The sequence below is a fragment of the Anomalospiza imberbis genome, chromosome 7 (assembly GCF_031753505.1).
Source record: "Anomalospiza imberbis isolate Cuckoo-Finch-1a 21T00152 chromosome 7, ASM3175350v1, whole genome shotgun sequence".
Classification (NCBI taxonomy): domain Eukaryota; kingdom Metazoa; phylum Chordata; class Aves; order Passeriformes; family Viduidae; genus Anomalospiza; species Anomalospiza imberbis.
The window spans coordinates 2,019,387-2,044,491 of NC_089687.1; the positions used below are offsets into that span (position 1 = coordinate 2,019,387).

Here is a 25,105-nt window from a genome sequence, read left to right on the forward strand (position 1 = left end):
TTCACAGGACATGATTCCAAGGTTATTTTACAGCCAGCACTTGGCTTCTATTTTCAACCTGAATCACTCATATTTTCAGTCCCACCAGCAAAACTTTTCTTAGGACCTTCCATCTTTTAACGATTTGGGGTAAAATGTCACTTCTGCTCATCCTCAGGATAGTTAGGCTTCAGAAAAACACAGGGATGGAATAGATATATTTTACTGGAATATCTAAGACACTTTATATTTGGCATTAAGGACAGGGAAAAAAAGTGAACTTAAAATTCAGCCACCCCATGATATAAGAAAATATAATTTCTGCAAATTAATTGTCAAGCTGAGTGGGTGAAATATTCCAAGTTAGACATAATTAATTCCCATTTTACTCCATGAGTGTGGTGCAGGGACACCACTTTTCCTTCCTGTAAATTACATGGAATATTCAAACCTGTGACCATGAACACCTCTGAATCAGCAGGAAAATGGACATGGATGATCCAAAAAATCATTTCAGGACCTATTCCCGGGTTTTTGCACAGCCTGCAATAGAGGCAATGAGGGCAGAAAGTCTGGGGGGATGTGGGAGATCAGGATTTTGCTCAGTTTGGGAATTTTGGAAGCCCCTCTGCACATGGGCTGACCTCAGTGCACAGAGAGCCTCCAGACAGCCCGGCTCCACACAGACAGGATAAGGAAACCATGCGTGAGCACAGAAATCCTGGGATTTTCCTGCTAATAAGAAGCAAAACCCCCCAGTTGCTGAGTTCCAGTGGCCAAGGGGAGGAGAGCAGCTAAATTATTCCCTAAATAAATATTTGAGTTCACTGGGGCAGCTGAAAGGGCTCCTCTTCCCAAGGCAGGGATGAGATTTCTGTGGATCACACATTGCCTTCATCCTCCTCGGGAAACTCTCATGGCAAAAGGAGGAAAGGGAACACCCAGGGAAGGGATTTCAGGAGAGGGAGACTGTGACTGCTGGTCCAGGGTTGGTGACAGCACTGGAAAGGGACAGGGTGGTGATGTTGTCCTGGGGACAAACAAAATGAAGTCCCAAGGAACAGAGTTTATGCAGGAAATTAAATTTTTCTCCGTGTGGAAACAGCATCCTGGACCACCTTTCCTGCTTAAACCAAGAAAAAGCATCGCAGTTACTGGGAAAAAGGGAAAGAATATTGCGGCATGAGCAAATAAAATGCAGTCAAAACAATCCCAAAGAAACAACGGACATCAAAAAAAACCCAGGAGAATGTATTCCCTGTTTATGACAAGAGCTGGAAAATTATCTAAGCTGCAACCAAGACATGAAACCTATCAAAAAAACACTTTTCTAATCCATGTTCCAGCTTGGCAGGTACATAGGAACAGCATTTTTAACAGAATGGAATAAGGTTTTAAGGTTAAATTTTTATTAAGTCAAGAAAATTAGGACACCCTTGGGAGCAGGATGATCCTCAGTATTTTTAAAGGATCAAAGGAACAGCCAGTGAGCCCAAGGTCATCCTGGGTAAACTCCTGGAGCATTTTATTTGTGCTACAGCAACAAATATTTCAAGTAGTAAAAAATGACAAGGGAAGGTCGTTGGGATGATGGGGAAAATAGGTCTCCAAACAATCCCATCATTTTCCAACAGGCAGGATTCTGGCTCTGGCTGTGAGACTGTTATGGGGAATAATTGGGGGGAGACTAAAGCAGAGCACCAAAGCTCCAAACCCTCCTGATTACAAAAATGAGTTCTACCCAATTAACCAAGCGTGCTCGGGCCAAATTAAACCCCAGCCTAGTGACATCTCCAGGTCTAATTGGTGAAAAGGGCACCTCCAAAAGATATTTTTCTCCCCTGCTTCCCTGCAATTCTGCATTCAATATCTTTGCGCCAGAAGTATTGATAAGAAACTCTTTGATTAGAGGCTGACGGAGACATGAAAGAGGGAGTTTGTCCCTCCTGCGCCAAACTGTGCTTTAATAAAGCCAGACATCAATCTGCACCATTGTGCCCCCGCTCTCCTGATGCCTCTCCGGCGGGATTTGTGACAGTTCCTCTGGGACATCACCTCGCACATTTGCCATGCTAGATTAGGCACCGAGCCACAGCCGCGCGGCGTCTGCCCGAAACGAGCTTTGTCCAACGTCACCTCGAGCAAATGAGGTTTTATTGTTATGAACCCAGCCAAAATTTCAGCCTTTTCCCCTCTGAGGAGTGTTTTGACCCATCACTGATTGCACCGTTATTATTCCTTTCCTCTCCTCAATTACGAGATATTAATGAATCCCGGTTTTCCCAATTCCCACCGTAATGACGGGTTTTTCCCCCAAATAATTTAACATATGCATGCAGCAGTTAACGAACACCATGTGTCATTTTTCCAGCCCTGGACACGCAGGGATGAGGCCATGGAAGGGCTCCCTTCCCCTGACAGTTCACCCAGAGTTCATCCCATTTTTTATTTCCTGACCCGCACACGAATTCCCTTCGGCACAAGGCACCAAAAATCCAGGAGAGCCACAAAATGAGAGGACACCTAGGAGGACAACACCTCTGCTCTCCACATTTCCAAAGGGCACATATCAAACCAGGCTGGAGAAGATGCCACAGCAACCCTCAGGGAAATAACTGGGAATTGGGAATGGCTTGGCCATTCCCAGCTGTACAATTCCAACACCTCCGTAAAATCTAATGACCAAGGACCCGAGCCTCGTACAAGGATCCTTTAGATAAGTACCTCGTTCTCATTTTTATCTTGATAAAGTAGCTCATGTTTGTGTGAATCCAAATAAATAATAGTTTCTTGTTCTATTTTATCATTTCTGCTGCCACCCTTTGCTCCATAAGGACTGTAACAGATTTTGTCGTAAATCTCTTTGCAGAAATTGCCAAAATTAGTTATATTTAAAAGGCAAAACTAATCTGATTTTCTGTTTTCTACCCTGTGACACCAAATTTCAGATATTTTCCTGCAAAAGCTTTACTCAAAGTTATCCCACTCCAGTTTTAATGTGTGTTTTATTTGGTATAAATTAGAAAAGCTACAAATCATTAAATAATATGCAATAAACCCAAATGAGAACTGACTAATTAATGTACTTTCAGCTGTCTGGTTAATCCACGGAGTGAACAAATCCTTAATTCATGACAATTTTCATTAGTTTTTCCAGAAAAACAAAACCCAGCAGAACCCAAAACAAACCCTCTGCTCCTTAAGAATTTCCAGTGTTATTTGAATTTGAAGGCAAATTAATTGCCACTTTTCCTCCCAGAAAAAGCCATTTAATTCCTTTATTTTTCCAACTTGATGATGAAAAATGGCTAACTAAGAGAAAACTCATCCCCAGCTCAATGGGAAGCTGTAAAACTCCATCCCCATGCTAGCCACCGCTCCCAGGATGGTTTCAAACTTCCAACACCACAATGAGGGGCCTCAGTGGAGATTCCCGAGATGGAAATTTTGGATTTCTCCCTGGTTTTTATCACATAAATGTCCTGGAAAGCTGAGCAGTGTAGGTGCCTTCCCAAAGAGAATCCTTTACCCTTGTGCAGAAAGTCACTCCTTTTTGTTTATGTCATTGCAATTTACAAATGGACAAAATGCTCTGAATAACTGAATTGATTTTAATTCATTTTTCTGAAGCTAAAATGAACAATTTTGCTGTCCCAAGTTCACTTTGGAGGAAAGTATTTATAAAGTGAATTAACCGCAGAAAACTCCAGGAATAAAGCAGAGGTATTTCACTCCCCCAGCCCCCATTTCCTTATATATTTAATTTTTCATTGAATCCTTACACAAGTTCTTTACCCTCCCTGCATTTCCCTTGTAGATAAACACTGTCAATCAATTTTAATGTGTATTTATCACATAATGAAAAGTATGGGCACAACACAATATTATAATGAAAAATCCTGTTATGTTCCACAGCTAAACAGGCAAATATTCCTGTGATCCATGATTGTCTGCCAGCAGGTCAGAAAGCTGAGGCATAAATTTATTTTTAGTAAGAGTAAATAGATAATTTAATATTTATTTAATAAATAAAATAAGCCAAACTACTCAACAGTTCTGCTAGCAGAAAACCAGGCTCTCATCCTCATGGATTTCACCCCAAAACAAACCTTAAAATTTTAAAGCGATGTCAGAAAAGGATTCTTTGTTGTTGTTTTTTCAGTTCTTTTGGTGGTTTTTAGGGGTTGTTTTTTTTTTTTTTTTTTTATCCAATTGTTCTTTCAACCCACCAGAAATAATTCCCTGGAGCTCATGGATTATTTGCTGTGTTTATTCAGGGTTAACTGCAAATAACAGTGCCCAAGGACAGAAAAAGTTAATTTTCCTGAAATTACAGTGCCTGGAGAGTGGAAATTTTTCCAAAATAGCAATATTTTATTCACAATAAGCAGAATATTTCTGTTTAGTGGCAGAAATAATGCTGGCATGAATAAAGAGTCCTAAAAATGGGCTCAGATTAAAAGGGACGGGAGAATAATTGAGGATCTTCCTGGAATGCTCGTGAGATAAATCCTGAGGGTCATGGGGCCAACATCCAATGCCCATGAGAATGGAAAACCCTGGTTTGGGTAATATAAAATTAAAAAATGAAAATAAACATAAAAGTCAGGGGAGTGAAGGACAATAAACACCCCCAGGAGCCAGGACAAAGGGCTGGACACTGCCTGAGACCAGCAGGGAAAGGGAGCAGGAGCAGAGGTGGGAAGGGAATGGGATGTCCAGGGTGGAGACAAGCCCAAGTGCTTGGAAGAATTTTGGTAGAATCCCAGACTGGTTTGGGTTGGAAGAACCTTAAAGGTGATCCAGCTACTGCTGCTGCCACATCCCTCCATCCCAGCCTGGGACTGAGCCTCTCCTCATGCCTCAGGTTTTGGCTTTTATTTAATTTTTCAGACTCTGAGCTGCTTTAGTGTGCAGCTCTGGGCTTCACATTCAGTGTTGCTGAGCTCTCTGCACAGAGCAGGGAGACAAAACAATTCCTTCTCCAGCTGGGCACCAAGGACAAATGATCCCAATCCCAGCCCAGGAGCACAAACACCGTGGGCTGGAGAGAGAAAAACAAGCAGGATGGGACTCGATCACCTAAAGCTGGAACTGGACAATGAACTGCAATGTGCCAATGGAGCAGAGCTGATCCCAGTGAGAGCCCCCGGGAGCGCTCGTGCATTTTGGGACCATTTGGGTTCATCTTGGGTGCAGCCCTGGCTGGGCTCTGGTGCTGCCCAGGGTGGATCCATGGAGGAGATCCTTTTCATGGATCCCTGTTTTATTCTTTAACTCCATCTAGCTTCTGTTCCAGGTCAGCCTTCTCAATTCCACACCCTGCCATGGGCAGGGACATCTCCCACCATCCCAGGCTGCCCCAACCTGGCCTGGGACACTTCCAGTGATCCAGGGGCAGCCACAGCTGATTTGGGAATTCCAGCCCAGCCCCTCCCCACCCTCCCAGCCAGGAATTCCCAGTTCCCAATCTCCCATCCATCCCTGCCCTCTGGCAGTGGGAGCCATTCCCTGTGTCCTGTCCCTCCATCCCTCATCCAAATTCCCTCTCCTGTTCTCCTGGAGCCCCTTTAGGCTCTGGAAACACCACATCTCTTTCCACCTCACCCCATAACCAAATGAGGAAAACAGAAGCTTTCTGTGGCTCATCAATTAAAACCGAGCCCCTCCTTGGTGTTAATTAAACTTTAAAGCTCTCCTCATCTGCCCTGCCCCGTGCTAGATCTGAATGCCTCATCCCCTTGGCATTACCAAGTCCACTTTCCCAAGGTTTTTTTGGAATATGACCAGGAATTCAGGAGTCTGCCAGCTCAGAGATGTTATCTTACACGAAGAATCCCTCAAAGTCATGCTCCAACTCATCTGCCTCAAACACTCACCCCCAGAACTTGCTAAAAGCACAAAAGCTTTTAAAAATGTACCCCCATGATTTCACCAGGGCTTCATTTTCCCTCATGAATCACCTGGAATTCCATAACTTTCCCCCTGTCTCCACTGACATGTTCCCTGTGATTTACTGGTTTTCATTAGATCTGATCTCCGCTCTCATCCTACCCCGAATTCATGGAGGAATCCGTGTCTGACCAGGGAAACGTTGAACATATACAGATTTCCAGCTGCTGATTTCTCACAAATCGACCTTTTCTGCCAATTATTTCCATGCTGACAGTAACAAATACCACTGTAAATAATGACCCTCCCAGGGCACCTCTTCCCGCTTTTCCTTGGGAGAAAAGAGGCTTCCAAGAAAGTCATTCCACAGCACTTCCATGTTTTACCACAACAAACACAAAGGAATATTTAAGACAAAATAAACCCATTTAAATCTGAAATATTTGAACCAAAGCTTTGTACAGTTTTGATTTCCAATTCAAGCAATACACCGGCATCATTATATTTTACTATATTTATTTTTTAGCTCCCTAATCATTGAGAAACCACCCCCAGAAGGGTGAAGGAAACTTGGGAATACCAAAGGATTGCCCCTGGCTCAGCACAGCCTGTGCAAGACAGAGCAGAGAGCACAACCTGGCCAGTACACAACATCACAGAAAAGAAAAAAAACTTAAATTAAAACAGCTTAGATTAAAGCATGATGAAAATTTGCTCCCTTAAAGCCAAGAGACTAACTAGAAAATGGACTAGGAATTCAAAAATCCCATTGGTCCAGAGAATACATGGAAACAGGTGTGCTAAAAGGAATTCCAAATTATTTTTTGTGCCACTATTTTAATTAGGTTTTTTTATACATCACTGAGGCCTCATGAAAAAAATCAATCAGGCCAGGATTCCTTTAGGGAATGATGGCCTTTCCAAGGATATTATAGATAAAAATATAGATTACTTGCTAATACAATGACCAGGCTCACCAACAGTTTTTGGCACTGAAACACTGCTTTAATTTCCATGATGTCTAATTATGTAAATATCTCAAACTAATGAGGGAAGAAAGATATTTAGAAAAATTAATTTTCTTCTTTCTGTGAGCACCAAGCACTGAGCACTTCCAGCCAACTCAGGAGTGAGGTCAGCTCTGGTCATAGTTGGAAATGACCAGAAATGGAAATGACTGCAGCTGGCAGTGCCAGTGTGTCAGAGCTGGTTGCAATGATTCTATATGAAAATATTATAATTTGTTTTTATGGCTAATTGCATATTATTAGAATTATCCTATATTTTAATATCATAATTCGTATTAGAATATAAAATCCAAGGAGTCGCGGAATGTTTGGATTGGAAGGGACTTAAAATTCATCCAGTTCCATCCCCTGCCATGGCAGGGACACCTTCCACTGTCCCAGGCTGCTCCCAGTGTCCAACCTGGCCTTGGGCACTGCCAGGGATCCAGGGGCAGCCACAACCTTTGGCTTTAAACTAAAAGACAGTAGGATTAGATGGGATTCTGGGAAGAAATCCTCCCCGTGAGGGTGGTGAGGCCCCAGCCCAGGCTGCCCAGTGGAAGTCAGGAAGATTTGCTAATATATTTCAACATAAAGGGCACCAAAACCAGGTGGAAACATGAAATTCTCATTGACAGACACTTAAGCTGCTCTGTTTTCCTTGAAATCAGCAGGAAAGCTCCCACTGGCCTCAAATCCCAGCTCCAGAGGGCCACTGGGACCCTGAGCGGGGATGATGCCTTGAGCAGGCTGCCCCGGAGCAGAGGCTAGATGAAGTAAAAGAATAAAACAGGGATCCATGAAAAGGATCTCCTCCATGGATCCACCCTGGGCAGCACCAGAGCCCAGCCAGGGCTGCACCCAAGATGAACCCAAATGGTCCCAAAATGCACGAGCGCTCCCGGGGGCTCTCACTGGGATCAGCTCTGCTCCATTGGCACATTGCAGTTCATTGTCCAGTTCCAGCTTTAGGTGATCGAGTCCCATCCTGCTTGTTTTTCTCTCTCCAGCCCACGGTGTTTGTGCTCCTGGGCTGGGATTGGGATCATTTGTCCTTGGTGCCCAGCTGGAGAAGGAATTGTTTTGTCTCCCTGCTCTGTGCAGAGAGCTCAGCAACACTGAATGTGAAGCCCAGAGCTGCACACTAAAGCAGCACAGAGCCTGAAAAATAGAAAAGCCAAAACCTGAGGATTCAGGGAGAAGAGCATCCTCCTGCAAAGGCTGAGTGGGAGCAGCTCCCACAGGACCCAGATCCTGCAGAAATCTTGGAATCCACCCAAAATCCTGAGCCCTCCTACCTCCAGTGCCGCTCTACCCACAAACTCATAGCTGAGGCCACAACTCTGAGCACCACAATTCCTGAATTAATTAATTTGGGCTCCCAAGCACTGGAGCCCATGCAGGGCAGTCCCAACTCCTCCTTTACCATCCAAGTCCCTCATCTTCTCCATAAAAACCTTTCATAAATCAAAAAGTGATTTTAAAATCTACCTTTGTGCAGAGGACAGGGAACCAAAGAGCTCCAGAGCAGCAGGATGAGGTGAGCAGGACCAAACCAGGGACCCGGATCTCCCTGAGCTCCTTTAAAGTCACCCAGCAGTGGGAGGAGCACCAGGAATTAATTAGGGAACAATTTCCCACCTCTGCTCAGGTGTGTGCTCTTTGTTTACCAGAATCACCTGACCTGGAGCAATGCTCCAGGTCAAAATGTCAGAGAAATAAATTAAAATAAAATAACAAAGAGGAGTTTCAACAGTTTGGTTTTGTGTTTATAATCCAGGCCTTCTATGCAACAGAATTAACAGATAAGCAGGAAAAGTCTCATCCCCCACAGGGAATTTGTTTCTTCCACACCTTAAATCCTAAAATTTTGCCCAGCCTGGCTGTGAAAATTGTCTGCCTCAGAATAGGAAATAATCAATATTTTAAGTCTTTCCTTTAGAGTTTTTCAGTAAATAATAATTTAAAAATACCAAAAGGAAAACAATAAAAATAAAGTAAAATTCCAAGGCCAGGTTGGACAGAGCTTGGAGCAGCCTGGGATAGTGGAAGTTGCCCGTGGCAGGGGCTGGAATGGGATGAGCTTTAAGATCCCTTCATAAATTTATGGAAGGCAGCCATAAACATGAAAATAAATATGAAAATATTCATTCATTCACCCCTCATGGCTCCAATTCCCTGATAAATCAGCAGATCCCAGCCCAGGTGGAGGCACCACTCTGGGAGATCAGGTGGATTTTCAGCCCCAACAGCCACGGAGGAGACAGAGCAAAACCCAGAACTTCCCCCCCTGGCTTGCTCATCCTCTGGAATCTTGATCACAGCTCAGAAAAATTAAATTTTCACCTCGAAACGGAAGAGAAGAAATAAAAAATGTGCTGTACAACCTTCTCCTGTTATGACAGACTTGCAGATACTTCACATTTTTCATTTATTATCAGGGGCTGGCTTGTGGAGCTCCAAGCCACGCTCTGTGCCAGAGATATGAGCTCATGGAGCTGAAGTTCTGACTCCCTGCCAGATCGAGCTGTGATATTAAAAGAAGCCAAAATGAGCTTCCTGTGCAAAACTGGGAACAAAAGAGCATTTTTCCAGTGCTACCCTGAGGGTCCACAGGAATCTCCATGTCCAGCTCCAGGCACAGCTCCCACCTTATCACCGCATCAGCTCCGGCACGCGCGGAGCAGAAACCCAGTGTGGGCTCTTTCGGGATGTGGCTGTGTTTGAATCAGGGCAGAGATGCAGGGAGGTCCTGGCAGAAGCTCCCAGCCCAGCCATTCCCAAGGAGCTGCTCATTTCCCAAAGCTGGAGCACACAGAATGGGGTGGGAGATGCAGCCTCCACTCACAGCTGGAGACACAATGGGATGGTTTGGGTGGGAAGGGACCTGGGGATCATCCAGCTCCAACCTGGACACCTCCCACCATCCCAGGGTGCTCCAGCCTGGCCTTGGACACTTCCAGGGATCCAGGGGCAGCCACAGCTGCTCTGGGAATTCCAGCCCAGCCAGGAATTCCCAGTTCCCAGTCTCCCACCCATCCCTGCCCTCTGCCAGTGGGAGCCATTCCCTGGGTCCTGTCCCTCCAGCCCTTGTCCCCAGTCCCTCTCCAGCTCTCCTGGAGCCCTTCAGGCCCTGCAAGGGGCTCTGGGCTCTGCCTGGATCCTTCCCTTCTCCAGGGGAACATTCCCAGGCCTCTGAGCTCTCCCTGGAGCCTTCTCCTCTCCAGCTGAGCACCCCCAGCTCTCCCAGCCTGGCTCCAGATGGGCTCCAGCCCTGCAGCAGCTCCATGGCCTCCTCTGGATCTGCTCCAGCACCTTCTGATGTTGGACCCAGAGCTGGAGGCAGCTCTGCAGGTGGGGTCCCACCTGAGGGATAATCCAAATTCTCACCCCAGGATTTGCCACAGAAGGTTCCACCCATGAATGGCTGGGCTCAGGAGATTTCTCTCTCACCACCAACAGCCAAAGACCTGCTGATGGTGATGTTTTCTTTAAGCAATCTCAGTGCTCAATTTTACACATCAGAGACCCAAAACAAACTCAGGAAGTGCTGTATTATCCAGTTGGGTGAGCTGTAGGAATTTTGGATTTGAAAAGAACAAGCAGATATTAAATTCTTACCCAAAACACTTCAAAATAACATGAAAAATCCAACAGAGCTCAGACAGACCCAAGAGCACTTGCCCAGCCCTCCCAGATCCTGCTGACAGCTGCTGGAAGCAAGCACATGGAATCTTTTCAGGACAGATCACCTTGAAAATAATCCTCCCTCCAGAAAGCTTCTGATACCCAACAGCATAAACTGTGCTCAGAGAAACACGAGAAGGACTGTGAGGAAGAATGTCCTTGGCAAAGCAATGATAATATGAGTTATGGAATGGTTTGGATTGGAAAGAATTCTCTAATTCCAGCCCTCCTCCGTGGATGTTGATCAGAAAGAAAAACTGAAGGTAAACACTGGCATCAATGAACATAATTATCAGGAATTTTAAAGCAAACAGGACAAAACTAAACTCAGTGGTTTGGAATTGCTCTCATTTCCTGAAGATGCAGGATGCAAAGCAGCAGGCAGGTGTGGGATCAGCCTTGGGAACGAGGCCTTCACTCTCAAATCCATCAAACCGTCCTTGGGACCACAAACACTAGTGTGAACTTGGATGTGCACACTTTTCATTTTTCCATCACCTGAGAGTTTAGGAAACACCAGAGTCTTCCCTGCCTCCAAGGAAAGCCACATTTTACTGCAGGTCACCACATTTTTAGAAAGAAATTACAGATAAAGTGTGTGCTAAAAGCCATCCCCACAACTCGCCCTGCTGGACAATAAAAGCTCAGTTCCTCTCCTTGACTCTGAGCCAAGAATCCGTGGGGAAGATGCTCCGGTGTCCACAAAACTCTGTGAAAATCCCACACAACATATTTGTTCCAAGGCATTTCTCCATTCACACAAAAACGTGACTGCAAGACTTAAAAACCCCTTCCCACAGAGGTTTCAGGTGTTTCCTCTTCCCATAAAACATCCTGTGGATTGATCCTGGATCTAAGGATAAATATCCTTGGATTGAGACTGGAATTGGAATTATCCCAGCAACAAGTGTGGTTATAATGCTGCTTCTACTTTTGGGACCTCAACATAATTTTCATGTGGCATCACACAGCTCCCTTCATGGTTTTGGCAGCCAAGCCAGGAAAATCCCTTCCCAAAACCCCCTCCCAGCCAAGGAATCCAAATGAAAATGGGAAAAAGAAGTGACAGACGCCCAGAGCTCCACACCTTGCACGGGGACAATTTGGTGCAGCGTCCAAAGCACCCAACCTGTCCTAATCACCTTGAGCTCATTAATTTACAAAGCTTTGGCCCAACTCTCGGAGCTGGCAGATGATCAAGCTCTTAGTGGATGTGATTCAATCTAATCCACTAAAAGGCATTTAATTCCAGCGAGGAAGTCAGGACTTTTCAATTATTGGAAGTGCTAAAAAGTTTTACTGCCAGCCAACTTTCAAGGTGAGGGGAGAAACAAGGCCCAGCTCCATCCACAGGGGTTTCCCACCTCAAATCCTACCACCAAATCCCAACCCATGGTTCCCCCAGTCCCCTTTCACTGCAGACAGGGAAAAAAGCAGCTGGATCCAGCCTGTGGTGTTGCTTATTTTCCCCTTTTTCATCCTTCAGATCCCATTTTCAGTATGGTTTCCGAGGGAAGAGAGGATTTTGTCAAATTACACAACATCTCATTGGATCCATCAGGGCATTTGGCCAGGCTGGAAAGGAAGGGGAGGTTGGGAAATTAATGAATATTTCATGATGGGAATATCCTCCAGCTACCTCAGCCAAGGAAACCCTGCACTCTCATCAGCACCTCACTAGACACCAAAAAACCCAAAAATCCCAAAATCCAACAGATAAAGAAAGAAAGAAAGAAAGAGAGAAAACTTTTAAGTGTCCCAACCGCAGAAAAAAATGGAATTACAAACCAGGATAAGACCCAAAGTTGTAAAGAGAAGCCTCCTCAGGCATGGGGCACAGACATTGGAGCTGGGAATGTTGCTGTTAAACTGCTCAAGATTTTTATTTTGCCAGTTCCAAAAAGCCAAGGCCTTGTTGTCTGAACACCAAACCAAACAACACCAAATTTCATTTCCAGATAAAATATTTTAGTGGATATAAAACTCAAAGCAGCTAAATATTAATTCATTTAACAACACTCTTGGTTGCCTCAATTAAAATTTGCTCCATAAAGCAATCACACACAGAAACACTCCTGAGGACAAAAACCACTGAAAAAAGCACGTCTTTCCTTTTTCCCACTTGAATATTAGATCTAAACCCAAGGCAGAAGCTGTTTAAAATCTCTGTTATCTGGAAAAAAAAATATGATGGTGATATTAATTTTTAAAACATTGTTAAATGCCCCAAAGATGCTTTGTACCCTATTAAATGTTTGAGCAGTGCATGGCTTGGTAGATACAAGCTGAAAACAACTTAACAGCAGTGAAACTTCCATCCTTTAAATGCAACTGAAAAAAAACAACTCTAAAACCTTCTCCATCCTTGAAGGCCAACTGACCAATTCAGAGATGTCTGTATTTGTGTACAGGTTTTATAGAGTTACAGAAAACAGATGTTTTAGATGGATAAAATAGATATTTTAGGTGGATAAATTAGATATTTTAGATGTATTTTTTGTATATTTATCTATGGATGGACATACGCTCATCACCCAGCAGAGACAGGAGGTAAAATGAGGACAAGGCCACTTCACCTTTCCTTGGGATGTGAGGAACCCGCAACGTTTTCACTCCCCACAAACCTCTCCTCGCTCCTACCACCATGGATACCCCAAAAAACTCTTATCCACCAAATAACCTCCTTGGATAAACGCCTCCACAAGATCCCAGTGGGTATCCCAAGGGTCCAAATTGGGTATTTATGGATGGCTCCCAAGGCTGGATCCCAACCCCGCGCTCACCCTCTCCTCCGGCGCCGGCACCGCCCTCACCGGCCCTGCGGATCTTCCTGGAGAGGGCTGGAAGCTCCTTAAGAGCATGAAGACATCTCAAGAGATTTTAACTCTTAATATCTGCAGACTGGCATCTGCTTCCCCAGCAGTTTAGCCCCAAATGTACGTCTGGGAAGAAGGAGAGCCCTAAAAGCAGGCGGGATTTCTATGAAATCCAGCCCCGCACTGGTTTGGCTTTAGAATCCTGTTATAGGAGCACAAGAATCCCAGGAAAACAAACTCCCTTTGGAGAAATATTGAAGGTTTGGAAAGGCTGGTTGTGCACAAAAACAAAGAGTTTGGTAGGTGTAGAGAAAATAAAATGTGCAAAAATAAATTCAACCCTGTTAAATATTTAAATATAGATAATAACACAACAGAATAGGCCAAATTTGTATAAAAACCAGAGTAATTCATTAAAAAATCTAAAAAAACCAAAAGTTCAAATGGTCTATTTTATTTCTTGTATTTAGATTTACCACAAGCCTTATGTGGGGACACTCAAACAAATATCATTTCTACAAATACACAAATCAACTCTAAATAAATTGCACGTGCAGAGCCCCTGTGAAATCAATATTTGGGATGTGGAATTAAAGTGCTACCGTTTGGGATTCTGGCCAGGAAAGCCCACGAGACCCCATGACTTGAGCAGCAGATGCACAGAGCGAGGTCTGGAGATGCTGACATTTCATCAAGGGCTCCCATTCTTCTGGGGACAAGAGCCATTGTTCCCTGTCCCACCAGGGCTCTTTGGGAACACTGCTGAAGCACATCTGCCCAAATTTAGTTTATTAATAAATTTTAATGAGTGTTTTTTCAAGTTTTTTCGAAGTGTTTTATTCAATTCCTCAAAAATAACTCCTGAAGAGCAACCCGACGGAATTTGCTTCGTTTATTCAAAAATTGTGTTTGTTGATGTGAAACAACAAATAAATTAAAATCTACAGGAGCTGCCAAAGAGAAATCCAGAGGTTTAATGGAGAATATTTTGGTTTGATTGTCTTTCTTCTTCCTACCAACCTCATTTTCAGGTGACTTTGTGGCATGTACTTATGGCGTAACTCCACCTTCTCTTCCAGAGACACAATATTTACATTAAAAATCCATCCTACAGCTGATGAATCTCCAAAAATGAGCTTGTCAAGCCCTTCCCTCCCCCAGCCAGACCCAAAAAATTCTTGATTTCCGTAACAGGAGCCAGAATTTTGTGGCACAGAAGGACAGTGAGCTGAAATCACCCCGACTGCACTCCAGCAGCAGAGCTGGAAAACACAGGACTCCCCCTGCGAGGTGACTCCAGCTGGGAATCTCTGCCTGGATAAAGGAATGATAACAGTGAAAGGGAACAGGGGCTGAGTTAAAAATTTCCAGCTATTTCGGAGGAGAACGTAATCAGTTAGCAAATAAATAAATTAATTAATAAGGACTAACAGCAGCAGTTCACGAAATTTCCTGAGAAAATATATTTTTGAGGGCTTTTTTAAAATTGCCCCAGGACACTTAAAACCCACATTTGATAAGCTCAAATATAGGCAAGATTAGGAGTGTGCAGCCTTCAGCATAAACACTCTCCTTCCATGACCTCCCCTTTTCCAGAGTCCTTTTATTCCCTGCACTGCAAACCAATCCCAAATCCCAATAATTTCCTCTGTTAATGTGGTTTTATACTTTTTTTTTTTTTTTTTTTTAGCACAGCAACTCCCTCCTCGGGACAAACCCCAGGAATTCTGCAACCTGCCTGATGCTGAAATATTTCCCTTCCCATTTTTCCAGGCAAATGCCTGCAGTATCCACAGGGATCATCCCACAGCGACTCAGGCACCTGCCTGAGAGTCGTAATTTGTCTGCACAGCAGCTCAGGAGATGAAAGCAGAGCCACACAAAAGCTCAGGGCTGACTGATAGGAAATAATTGCAGGCAGAATTCCATGAGAGGAATTTATGTAATTTATGTAATTCTATTAAAGGCACTTGTAGAGGAAGAGAAAGCAAAAAAAAAAAAAACAAAAACAAACCCACCTCAAATTTAACCACAACACACCCAGAACTGGATAAAATACAGGAATAATTGGCATTAAACAAAGAAAAGGCATAAAAGGAAAACATGATAAAATTTTAATTGCAAGTGAGGTAATTCCTCTCGTCTTTTCCTATCATATTTAGCAGTTCATGTAGAATATTTAGCAGTTTATACAGAATATTTAGCAATTTATATAGAGCATTTAGCTCTTTATAGGACATATTTAGCTGTATATATAAAATTTGTACTTTATCTAGAATGTTTTGCAATTTATCTAGTATATTCAGCAATTTATATAGAATATTTAGCAATTTATATGGAGTATTTAGCTATTTATATGGCATATTTAGCTTTATATATAGAGTATTTAGCAATTTATATAGCATATTTAGCAGATTATATAGAATATTTAGCAACTTACTTAGAATATTTAGCAATTTATATATAAAATTAGGAAACCCCTGGAAGAGCTTACTCAGGAATACACACCAACGGAGCAGCAGGAGGGAAATTTTATGTCATCATCCCAAATCCATCCCAACTTTGAGGATTTCCTGAGTCTTCCAGCGAAGCCAAGCCCGGGGAGGAGGCGCAGCTCCTGCTGAGAGCATCTGCAGCATCCCTTGGGAGAGAGCCCCACTCTTAACTCCCTGCCCTGGCACCGCTGGCAGCCCCATAAATGGGAATATTGTGGATTCACAGGGAATCACTGGAGAAGGAGCTGAGCTGGGATCACGTAGGCACAACTGGGCAATGAACAAACGGCCATTTATACTGGGTTTTTTCCCCTTTTTAATGCGTGCCAAGGGATACGCCGTGGGTTTATTTGGTGTACAGATGTCCAAAATAGATTTTTATGGGGTTAACAATACTTTATTGTTGGTGGGGAAGGAGTCCTGCCTCCAGACACACATTTCTCCTGTGAAGCCCATAAAGTTTCCACAGCAGGTTTATAAAAACTCAAGCAGGGACAACAAAGTGGACAGGGAAGAGCCCAAATAACGGCCCTGACAGAAAAGGATGATGATTTCTAGGAACATATGGCCATGGAGGGATAAGGACTTTACTCCTCTCTGAGTAGGTCACACCACGCCACAAAAAACACAGAAAACTCACCAGGGGCAAAATGGGTCTAAGGACAGGAAAAAAAAATGAGGAGTTATTCACTTTGTAAGAAAAAAATATGGATTTCCAGCAAATCTTGTTGTTCAAACTACAAAAAAAAAAAAAAATCATGGAATTCAAAATAGTTTTTAAAAAGTGGTGGTATAATCATGGGTTTTATTTGTATTTTTGCCCTTGCTCTCCCATTACACCACAAGGAGGGATTGTCTGAGGTAAAAATCTCTCCAGAGTGGCAAAGAGCCACCAGAAATCCTACCTCGCCACCTCCTTTTAGTGCTCCCACCGAGCCAAGATCTCTTTCCAAAGATCCCAATCAGCAAGGCAGACACGGCATCTTTCACCCAGGGCCCGCGTCAGCTGCCCCAGGGCTGAAATAACAGTTTGTTTTCGAGCTAAATGAGTTCATTTTCACTAAATAGGTCTCCCTGAGTGAGTTTTCTGGAGCCAGACCATCAGCAGCACCAGCAGACACTTCCAGCTCTCCCGAGTTCTCCACAGCCAAGCTCGGCCCTTGGATCACTTGACCCCAAGGACTCGCTCTGCCCATTCCATCACATCAATCTGACAGACATGAGGAGCAAAACGGGGTAGGAAAAGGAGGGGGGTCAGAACTTCCTGCCCTCAGGTCCTAAAAATCATCTTGAGGGATGTCCGGCGTTTATTTTTAGTGCTCCTCGAATGCCTTTATTCATCCAGGCCGGGAGAAACTGGATTGATCGACAAATCGTGGGATGCAACTTGGGTTTCCATTGGAAAACCCCAAGCCTGCTGATGAGCAGGGCTGGAAGCAAATAATTTATTCAGTTTCCAAGCTCTGTTGTAACTTATCCTTTACTTTTACACCAGAGAGTGGCAGGAAATCAGCCTGGAGATCAGACACGCGAGCGCCAAATAATGGAACCAGCGGATCGCTGACGCATAAATAAAGTTTTAGATTTACAGGGAACAAGCCTCCCACTGTAACACGGCCAGGAGGACTTTTCAGACGTTTTTATGTCAGCACTGGCCTAAAAAATAATCCAATGGGAATGGGAAGGGTTGGATTCCCTCCACGCTGGCACCTCCTGGGGCTGTAGGGAGGCAGCGGGGTTAGAACCGAGGGCAAGCCTGGCTAAACCCCGTCCTTGGTGTTTGCATAACTGATGAGTGGATGTTGGGAATCATTTTATCCCAGCAGTCCTAATGAGCTAAATCATTTTGGGATCCTTTGTCTCACAGAGGATTTGTTTTCAGCTCGTTCCGCTGCCTAGAAAACACGGATCTGGTGGAGAAACCTCATCCCCACCCCTCGTCCCTCGCAGGGCTGGACCCTGCAAGCTCAGCACTGACTACAGCCAAGCAAAAATATCAACATTTATATTTTCCTGTGCTGCTTCCAGTGCCGGTTGCAGAGGGAACGGGGCCACCGAGTTTCCACAGCAGGAAAATAACGCACAGCTCTGAAGTCCACGAGGATTCCGCGAGGCTGGAGCAAGCCTGACCTCCTGACAGCGCCAGCGCCAGCTCTGAGCCAGCCAGGTCCTCCTATCTCAGTGCAAAATGGCTTTTCCACAGCAATAAAAGTAGGGAAAAATCCTGCAGAGGTTGTTCTAAAGGTCACACCAGGGATTTCCACCCCCTTCCCCCGGGATCTCTGTGGTTTACACCAATTCCCACAGAACAAGCTCTCTCAAGTGACAGAATAATTATTTTTTTAATATAGAAAATGCATTTATTTTGCCATTTCTGCCCACTGGAAGTTCCCAATCCACCAGCCCAGCAGCTGGTGTGGCCTGAAAATGATCTTGAAGTGATTTTAAAAAATGAACCACAGCCTGGGCTCATGACACTGGAAAAATCAACCAATGTGGACTACAAATGATGGATATTCCTGCAGGGACTCCCACAGTTGGGGCAGGTTTTCATACCTGCCCGTGCCCATTGCCAAGTAAAAATTCCCAAAATACAGCACAAATTATGTGCATATAGAAAAAAATTATCCCGTTCATTGTATTGGCGAGTGATATTTAGGAATAGAATTTAATAATTTTTAAGACATTGGTAATATTCCCTCCACTTAAGAAGGAAAGAGCACATACACTGGCTGCAACTGGAAACACAATTATTTATCTATGAAATTCATTTAATTATTAATTTAATCTAATCCAAAGCTAGGCTGGATGGGGCTTGGAGCAACCAGGGGAAGGCATCCCTGCCCATGGCAGGGATTGGAATGGGATGAGCTTTAAGATCCCTTCAAACCCAAAATATTCCATGATCTTTTAGAGAGCAGTGTTTTTAATTAACAGGGAAGAAGAGCAGGAAGCTCTTTAGCAGCAGCAGCACCGTGACTCTCTTTTACTCCCAACAAATACAATTATTCCCTTTGCTTTCATTCGGAAAACAACTTGTGAAGAGCCCCATTTCCATAAAGAGGCTCTCAGAAAATGAATTAAAAATAATGATAACCACACTCCCAGCCTCCTGCCAAACCCCAGAGCCCCGCTGGGGAGCGGGGCAGGACCAGTCCGGGAGCGCCTCCATCACCTCTGGGGAGCCAAAAACACCGGAGAACCCTCTCCTGTGGCCGTGACTCCAAAAAACCGGGAGTTTGGGGGGAGAAGGGGTGTTTGGAAGGGAAGGGCGGCTTCCAAACACGAGGGGCTCCTGGAAAATCCCTCCGGCTCCACCCGGGGCTGATGCCGGGGCTCATCCCTGGGCTCATCCCGCGGGGCCGGTTCTGCTCCTGGAGGGGAGCGAGGAGTCCCCAAATCCGGCTGGAATCGCCGGGCCAGGGCTGAGCGAAGGGAAAATGGACATTTTCCCTTTAACTCCGCACAGGCACGGGTTTGTTTTGCTAAGCACGTGTCAACCCGAGTGACTTCTCCACTAAAAAAAGAATCGCTTTTTTCCGCTGTAACAACGGAGAAAACAATAGGGATAACAAGAGGGAAAAGAAGAGGGAAAACAAGGGAGAAAACAAGAGGGAAAGGCGGTAGAAAGAAGGGATTTGGGGGGTGAAACAGAGACAGGGACGTACCTTTACCGCACGGATTTTCCAGGCGCTGGCTCAGGGATTTTCCATCGCTCCCTCGGCGGCCGGGGCAGCCCGGGAGCCGGGAATGCGGGAGCCGGGGATGCGGGAGCCGGGGATGCGGGAGCCGGGGATGCAGGGGCCGGGAATGCTGGAGCCGGGAATGCTGGAGCCAGGGATGCGGGAGCAGACTGGGCTCGCCTCCCTGCCGGGGCCGGCTCATGGAGCGGCAGTGCCCGCTCTGCTCGGCTGGCAAGGCGAGATTAGGATCTCCGGCGGGCAGGGAATTGTGCTGAGCTCCGGCTTTCCTTCGTGCTTCATTAAAAACGAGATTTTATTCCGGGCTGGTGTGGACAGATCAAACAATCAGCGGGTTATCCTGCTTGTCTTTGTTCCAGAAAGAAAAAAAAAATCTACGGATAGCAAAGGATGAGCTCAAAAGCACAGGGAGTTAGCAGCCGAGGAGGAGAGGAATCCTGCGAGCCAGGAGCGAGCGCCATCCCGGAGCGAACCACAAACATTCCAGGCTGTGGGATTACCTTATTCCCGTTTTTCCTCTCTGCGGGGCTGCTGCTGCTCTTGCGGGGGCCAGCGGGCAGCTCCAGCTCCCTGCTCCAGGCGGGAGCGTCCCCCCGGCGCTGAATCCCCGGCGGATCCCAGCGCAGCGCTCCGGAAAGCTTCACCCGAGCACAGCTCCGGCTGCGGGGCTGCGGGCTTTCATCTCGAGCCAGCTTCCAGCGCGGTCTGTTATCTCTGCTGCTCGCAGGTTTTAAGGACGTTAATGAGGTTTATCACAGCGAAGTCACGTCTGTGTCCCGGCAAGCTGAGCTCAAAAACCCCCACGTATTTCCAGACCATGACATCACATCTCAGCTCGGCTAAGTGGCTTTTAGATAACAGGCGATGCCCCCTCCCTGAGAATTCCGAGATAAAAACGTTGAAGAAGGGCAATTTGTACACACAGGCTGAGGTTTAACAGCACGATTTAATTTATTTCGGGACATTATTTAGTCATGCAGAAAGTATTCAAACCAGAAAGTATTCAAACCAGAAAGTAAAGTATTCAAACCAGAAAGTATTCAAACCAGAAAGTATTCAAACCAGCCTAAGCACCAATTCATAAAAAAAGCATTACTATGAAATCAGCACTGGCTGCCAGCTGAGAGCTGCTCAGAAAGGCAGGAACGCTCCTGGGAGAAGCTCCAGCACCTCTCTCCCACTGCCATCCTCACTCCCAGCACACAAATCAGGGGCTCCACGGCAGCACCGGTCTTTCCTGCTCCCTGCTGCTCCTGCTTCCTCTTCCAATGTTTATGGGAAGAGCATCTCCAAAATGGAACCTCCCTCAGACAGGTCTGAGACGTTTCTGACCTCTGGGTTTTGAGCGCTGCCACGCGCTCTCTCCTCTGCATAATGTCATTTATCATCACAGAATCCCAAAATATCCTGAGCTGGAAGGGATCCACAAGGATCATCCAGTCCAAACCCTGCCCCTGCACAGGATACCCCAAAAATCCTTCCCGAGAGTGTTGTCAAAACATTTCTGGAGCTCTGGCAGCCTCGGGGCTTTGCCCATCCCCTGGGGAGCAAGTCCAGTCCTCACAACCATCTGGAGGAAGAACCTTTTCCTAAAATTTTCTCTATTGACATAAACATTGATCACTCCCTGAAAAAGCTGCAAAGTCTGGCTCAAATATGGAATTAATTGCTTATTATTTACCTACACAGCATCTCGGAGATGTCCAGGTTTTCCTTTTAGGTTTATTAAAGCACAAATATTAATTTTAAAAAATTCCTTAGGCTTTTGGATGAAAAATGCTGTGGAATTGAGCACCGAGTCAGGCTCAAGGACAGACCTCCTCAGACCACTGTGTCCCAAAATTCAGATAGAGGCTGGAGGACGGAGGACTTGAAAAAATTACTGGAATGAGGCCGAGAAGAACAGAAAATGAATCAAAAGTTTTGGGAAAAGCTTTAAGGGAATAAGGAAGAAATCTCTGTGAGGGCAGGGAATGATCCCTGCAGGAGCAGGGCTGGGGTGGTTCTGGACCAGGAACTGCTCGGGCAGGAGATTTAAAAACCAGATCTGGGTGTCAGGACTGAGTCAGAGCTGGGTGTGGAGGACCAGAGCTCGGTGCTGAGCAGGCACTGGGATGGAGAGGGTAGGAACTGGGAATTCCATGTGGGAAAGAAGGAACAGCAGCCCCAGAGACAGGGCATTGTTCGGGCCAAGGATTCCAGAATCCAGACTGGTTTGGGTTGGAAGAGACCCTAAAGCTCATCCCATTCCACCCCTGCCATGGGCGGGGACACCTTCCACCATCCCAGGCTGCTCCAGCCTGGCCTTGAGCACTTCCAGGGATCCACGGGCAGCCACAGCTTCTCTGGGCACCCTGCACCAGGGCCTCACCACCCTCACAGGGAAGAATTCCTCCCTAAAATCCAATTTAATCTCCCCTCTTTTAGCTAAAGGAAGCATCTCCCTGGACTTTATCAGGTGGCAGCTGTGGAAGTGGCTGAGGCCCAGCAAATCTTCAGTGGTTCACTCCAGAGGGAGGTGACAGCCGACCTCATCCCAAAAATAGATGGGCAGGGAAAGAAATCTCCTTCCAGAGATTAGAAGAGTGGAACAGACCCTGAGCATTGCTGACAGAGGGTAGACACCCTCCTGACTCAGCTCAAATCATCCATCAGACCCAAAACCCTCACCTGACGCATGGGATTTAATAACACACCTTAATTATTTCCCTATTTATCCCCAGGAGTAGAACAGAACAATCTGTCTGCTGCTCTCAGAGCCTGTGAATCATCCCCACGAATCAATCAGAACAAAACAAGGAGCTTTAGTGAGAAGGAGCAGTGAGACAGCATCAGGAAGAGGAAAAGTTTGAGAGAGATCAAGAAATCCCAACCCAGAACCAGGATTAGAAGGGCTGCAAATCTTGGGGAATGCTGCAAAAGCCTCGTGGTCCTGCAGGGAGATTAGGAAGTCAAAATGTCTCATTGAGAAGGTTCGGACCCAAAAGCCTCACCTGACGCATGGGATTTAATAACACACCCTAATTATTTCCATATTTATCCCCAGGAATAGAACAGGACAAGCTGTCTGCTGCTCTCAGAGCCTGTGAATCATCCCCACGAATCAATCAGAACAAAACAAGGAAAATGAGCTGCGAGGCTCTGGGACAGCATCAGGAAGAGGGAAAGTTTGACAGAAATCGAGAAATCCCAACCCAGAATCAGGATTAGAAGGGCTGCAAACCTTGGGGAAGGCTACAAAAGCCTCATGGTCCTTCAGGGAGATTAGGAGGTCAGAATGTCTCATTGAGAAGGGGTTTAGATGAATCAATTTATCCCGTCAGGATCCACAGGAGTGAACCCCTCCCTGCCTGTGTGTGCATGCACAGGGAGATTTCAAACCTTTGTGGGAAACCCCATTGTGAAAAGAACTCGTAAAATCACATCAGTCAGGGAATAAATTGTGAATCCTTTTAAGACTCCCATACAGAGGTGGGGATTAAAGGAGTAATTGATGTCAAGCCTTAAAAAAACAACAAGCTGGGTGATTCTTTGGGAAAGACATTTCTCTCTTCTCCCGAGGAGCAGCCAGGCCCTACGTGCTGAGTCTGAGCCCTGATATGGGGTATTTGGGGCAGCCAGATACCCCAAACAGCCCAGGAAGTGTTGGAACTCTGGCTGCTGGGAATTTTAGATTTCTGTGCTGCCAGGCACTGACCCCCAGGAGAACACTGCAGTGACCTGAGGCCGTGGAGAAGCTTCCAAAATGGAATGACAGAACTGGGATTGTGGGTGTGGAGTTTGAACAGAAGTGTGTGATATCACAGGGTGGGAAACTCAGAGTTTAAGGGTTTAGAATACAGCAATATCTATAAAGCAAGATGGAGGTTTTAGGGTGGAGGCTGTGCCTTCTTTTCCTTCTTCTTCTTCTCCTTCACTTTCTTTTTCACCTTCTTCTTCTCCATGGGTTTGCGTGGTTTTGTGTAATTGGATAAAAAACTCCTCATTGCGGGCCATGGGTGGTTGGTTTTTGGGTTAAAAATAAACACAATTTAGGTGTCATTTCTTAATTGGACGGTTTATCCTTAAAAGGCCTTGTAGAGAGAGATACAGCTCCATTTTTAGTTTGTTAGAGTGAAGAGATGTAGAATTCAGGGTTTGTGAGACTATGACAGAGATAAAAACTAATAAACATCTGAGTCCCAACAAGAAATCCCATCTCACACATTTAATCCCGACCTTGGCAGAAAAGAAGCAAAGAATCCACAAGAAAGTGCTGGGGTGTCTCAAGCCAAGCCAAACTGGGAAATCCTGGAGCATCAAAATCCAGTTATTAACAGCAGTTATGAACTCATCAATTTAAAATATCACATGAAAGAATCAGTGCTCAGAGAGGGCAACTCCAGCTCTGCTGATAACAAATCCTGGCGTTGTCCTGCTGCTGAGGGACATCTGCTCCTTCAGGATTGGCTTTGAGGGCTGTGGCTCTGCCTTTGGGCACTCAGCAAAAATAGATTTTCATTTTCACACCTCTCCAGACGCTCCCTAATTGGCCAGGAATGAGCCCCACCAGTGTGTCCCAGGATCTGCAGCTCTGCCCTCAGCTTCTGGGCCAGCTTTCAATGGCTTTTATTCATTTCTAGCTCGGGGTGGTTCATGAATGCTCAGCTCATGGCTCAGGGAGATGATAGCTGATTTTTTTATTTATTTTTTTTTAGTACAATCAGCTGCTGGAAATGACTCCTCAAATTCTCCATAAACACTGGGGAAAGAGCTAAACTGGGACTGTAATAATTTCATTCTCTGTTCACCAGACCTAGTCTAATCTAGCACAAAGCCAGGCTTTATCTGTGTCTCAGATCAGTAATTCTGCTGTTTAGTATAACTTATAATTACTATTTATAGCTCTCCACTATCAACATCAAACAAAGCATGTCTGACTAAATGAAATTTAACTGAATCCTCATTTTATAAAGCCTTCTGCCACTTTTAATCCCATTTAAACCTCTGCTGAAGCAAAGAGCACCCAGCATTTGGTGTTTCTGGAAAAACACTTTGGTTATTGCAGGTAATCCCTGAAGGGGGATTAATTTTTTATAAACCTTTGGATTTAGACCAAGCTTTTGGAGCACAAAGTACCTTTGGGCTGGTAGGATTGGGGCTGGGTGTTGGAGCAGCCCTGAGGAGAAGGATTTGGTGGATAAGAGCATGGATACGACCCCGCCCTATGTGCTAATGGAATCCCAGAAATCCCAGAGCTGCATCCCGAGATTTTCCAAATTATGACCCTCCAGGTGTCCCCTAATTCCTCCAAACCTCAGGAACTGAGGTGTTTGTGTGCTGACCCAGGGAGCATCACCAAGACCCAGCAATGCCACAAGAAAGAGCCCAAAATCAACATCAAAATATCGAAATTTACCTCCAAGAAACGCCATCAAAAATTGAGTTTGGACACTTCGAGCCCAAAATTCTCCACCAAAATTCCACCAAATCAAGTTTTTTGGGAGAAGATTCCATGACAACATGGAATGGAGATGAATCCCAAGCTT

General features: G+C 45.3%; 1 protein-coding gene across 1 annotated transcript in view; it reads right to left on the reverse strand.

The window, feature by feature from the left end:
- LYPD6 (LY6/PLAUR domain containing 6) overlaps positions 1-20,091 on the reverse strand; it is a 33,236-nt gene extending 13,145 nt beyond the window's left edge. Inside the window, exon 1 of the mRNA XM_068196787.1 lies at positions 19,545-20,091. The gene's annotated coding sequence lies outside the window, so the exon portion shown is untranslated. The remainder of the gene's footprint in view (positions 1-19,544) is intronic.
- Between the last annotated feature and the right edge of the window lie 5,014 nt (positions 20,092-25,105).